The sequence below is a fragment of the Cicer arietinum genome, chromosome 7 (assembly GCF_000331145.2).
Source record: "Cicer arietinum cultivar CDC Frontier isolate Library 1 chromosome 7, Cicar.CDCFrontier_v2.0, whole genome shotgun sequence".
NCBI classification, from domain to species: Eukaryota; Viridiplantae; Streptophyta; class Magnoliopsida; order Fabales; family Fabaceae; genus Cicer; species Cicer arietinum.
In genome coordinates, this window is record NC_021166.2 from 16,646,972 (window position 1) to 16,650,938 (window position 3,967).

Sequence of the window (3,967 nt, forward strand, 5' to 3'; positions counted from 1 at the left end):
AAACTATAATTAAACATATTTTTTTTTACCTATAATTATTTTTTGTGTAGAATTATTTGAACAATTATTAGATAGAAAACTTTTAATAATACTCTCCCTCGATCATTAACATAAACATAACAACAACATTATGCATTAAATAGTTAAAGAAGAAATTCATAGGTTGCATATCAAATGATCAAAATAATGTATTAATCTCATACTTTTTTGGATAACCTTTTGCATTAGATAGTTGAATGATTTTGTTTATTGTTCTATAAAGAACATAAATCAAAATAATTTTATGGGGGTCTCACATAGTGTAGACAAAATAAATAAATTTTATGTCAACAAAATTTAACGATTTAAACAAAATATTAAAGTTTAAGATCAAATCAGCAAACACTTTACCCTTTAATATATTTAGCACAAAGAACTAAAAATACACAAATTTATCAAAGAAAAAAATAAAATCAATTTAGGAAAATACCGAGAAAAAGTAATCAAAGAAGATAAAAAAAAGTAATTATTCAAAAAAAATTAGAGAGCAAATGAAAATGACAAAATAATGTAAATTCAAAACAATGTAAGACAAATTCACAAATTTAAAATTATTGAATGTTAATAATTTAAAAAAAATTAACTATAAAATAATAATAATAATAATAATAATAATAATAATAATAATAATAATAATAATAGGAAATAAAATAATATTTGTATGTGTTTCGAAGAAATAGAAAATAAAAGTGGAGTAAGAGATTAATTTCTAAGAGACAACGGGTTGGATCAAATAAATATCTATTAATAGATTTTGCATCTCCATTTTTCTTAACACAATATTTTCATATTTTAAATTTATTTTTTCATACATTCTTTCACACCCTATCCCATTCTTATCCTACTCTCTAGAAGTTCACAACCAAGGCTTCAGGCACTAGATAATTTTGATTAAAATATTAACCGAATAAATATAGATAATTTAATAATATTTTTTTTAACTTAATTGTAGTACTAATATTTTTTTATCAATTTACGAAATCGGTTATTCTATTTTAAAAGTCGTCAATTTTTGTCGTTCTATCAAATTTTTAAATTAAAAAATAATAATTTGACGTATTTTAAATAACGTGAAATACAATGCAATCATATAGAATCATCTAGATGCATTAATTATTCACATATCATTAATTAAATTATAAATATGAAGAAAAAAAATTGAAGTTGAAAATTAAAATTTATATTGTCTTTTATTCTAATTTTATAAGTATTAATCATTCTATATCATCGTATCACATGAGACGTTATTTAAAACATGTCACATGTGTCACAGTCTAAAATTTCGAGTCTTCATCGAATTCAATTGAGTCGCCACCAAAATTTATTTTAAAACAGGGAAAATTTTGGAAAAACCCTTAAAAATAGAAAAAAATGTAAAAATGGTCGCTGATAATTAATTGCGCAAAATTATATCAATTTAAATATATTTATTTTTATTTATTATTAGATAGGAATATAAATTGTTTTTTATAAATGTGATTTTTGAGATAAAAGTGTGTTAAAAAGAGTGGAAAAAAAAGAAAGTTTTTATTAGTGTGTTTGACAAGAATATGTTCTTGCTCCTACGTATCTCCCGGTGCTATGGACAAATCAAAGTTGCGTAGTTCTTGAGTAGAAAATGTGGATGTGTTGGTTGTTTTTAAATAAATTGTATTTTTGTTATTTAAAAAAGTTAATTTTGACAAACATAAAAATACTTGCTTGATTTGAATAATTATTTTAAAATATGAGTTTTAAGACGAGTTGTACAACTCGTGTCTCAAAACTCAAGGAATAAAAAAAAAGATGTCACGTCTAATTTAATACTCTTAAAAAAAAAAAAAAAAAAGAGAAAATTTTAATTGGGCTGAGATGAGCATATTTTCCTTTTCTGTTTGGAGTCCAACTTAACACAACAAACAAACAAAAGTTAAAAAAAAAGAAAAAAAAAAGAAGGTTGGTACTGCTGAAACTCTAATAAACTTACAAACTGAACATATGGGCGGCAGTTAGGGTAATGGAGATCAAAAGTTTCAATAGAGAGAACAAAGGCTTATTTCCACGCGGACTTCACCATCGAGACAGTGAACAAGAACGACGTTGGACTGAGGCCACTGGATGAAGTCGTCGGGGAAAATGGGGAGTCAGGAGTGCGAACGGAGTGACCAAAAAGCATGGTCGGTATTCCGGCGACGACAACGATGTTCAAGGTTTGAGTTATTAATCCTATTATCTCTAACCTTTTTATACTCACATCAAATTTATAATAACAAAAATAATTTTAATCTTTTATTAATAACTCAAACTCAATAATTTACAGATTACATTTGGATAGTGATTAGGAAATGAAAAATGAAAAAAACAAAAATACCTTAATCCTTGTTTGTTCCTCTGTTTCTTTGTTTGAATAGTGATAAAATTCAATATCTGCTTTAATGTGTGTGTGTGTGTTTTTTTTTTACAAATTTCTCTCTCTTTGATTCAAAATTTCGAATTCTCTTTTCCTCCCTTTTATTTTTAAAATTTTGAATTCTAATTCTAGGCTAAAGTAAATTAGAGTGGTGTAACTTTCTGCTCATTAGACACAAAATCAAGTTCTGAACTTTACATGGTTTTGTTGCAAAATTCAGATTTTGAGTGTAGAAATTATAAAAGAAGGTTATACAAGTAATACCTTTAGTAATATGTTTGATATAAAATGAACCAATTTCTAATATGTTTCTAATATGTTTTTATATCGGATGCTCTGAATGCAGATAAAAGAAATCAAAGTTTGTAACAAGATGTTGGGGAATGTAAACAATATAAAGGAGGATTTGTAGCAGCTAAAAGGATGTACAATGTAATAGTGAAAATCAAGAAGACGAAGACTTGTGACATTTGTGTTGAATGTTGGTAGGAGAATGTATTGGCATGGACTGGTGTCTTGACTGTATTATATTGATGTGTGACATGGCAAATAAGAAATACTGAATTATTTTGGTGTAATTCGATTTCCTTGTTTGGCTTCACACTATTTTTTTGTTGTAAAATAATAATTATTTAAAATTATTTTAATAATATTAATAATAATATATTTAATAAAAATATTAAAAAATAATGTATTAAATATATCATTATTATTATTAAAATAATTTTAAATAATCATTATTTTACAAAAAAATAAAATAAAATAATGTGAAGTCAAACAATAAGGACTTCGAATTACACCAAAAATAATTCAGTATTTTTTATTTGGCATACCACACATCAGTACATTATAGGCACCAATTCATACCAATACACTGTACTGCCAACACTCAACACAAATGTAACAAGTCTTCATCTTCTTGATTTTCACTCTTCCATAGTACATGCTTTTAGTTGCTTGACTTTGTGAAAAAACTATTACAAATCCTCCTTTATATTATTTGCATTCACAGCATCCTGTTACAAACTTTTATTTCACAGTCTCCCAATTAATTGATTCATTTTATATCAGACATAGTATAACCTTCCTTTATAACTTCTACACTCAAAATCTGAATTTTGCAATAAACAGTTCAGAACTTGATTTTGTCTAATGAACAGAAAGTTACACTACTCTAATTTACTTTGGCCTATAAATAGAATTCGAAATTTTAAAAATAAAAAGGAGGAAAAGAGAATTCGAAATTTTGAAATAGAGAGTAGATTTTCTTTTTGAGAGAGAAATTTGTAAAAAAAAAAAAACACACACATTAAAGCATAGATCGAATTTTATCACTATTCAAACAAGCAGAAATAGAGGAAACAAACAGAAATAGAGGAACAAATTAAGGTATTTTCGTTTTTTTTTCATTTTTCATTTCCTAATCACTATCCAAATGTAATCTGTAAATTGAAGAAATAGAGGAACAAATAGAAGAACTAAGGTATTTTTGTTTTTATTTTTTATTTTTTATTTCCTAATCACTATCCAAATGTAATT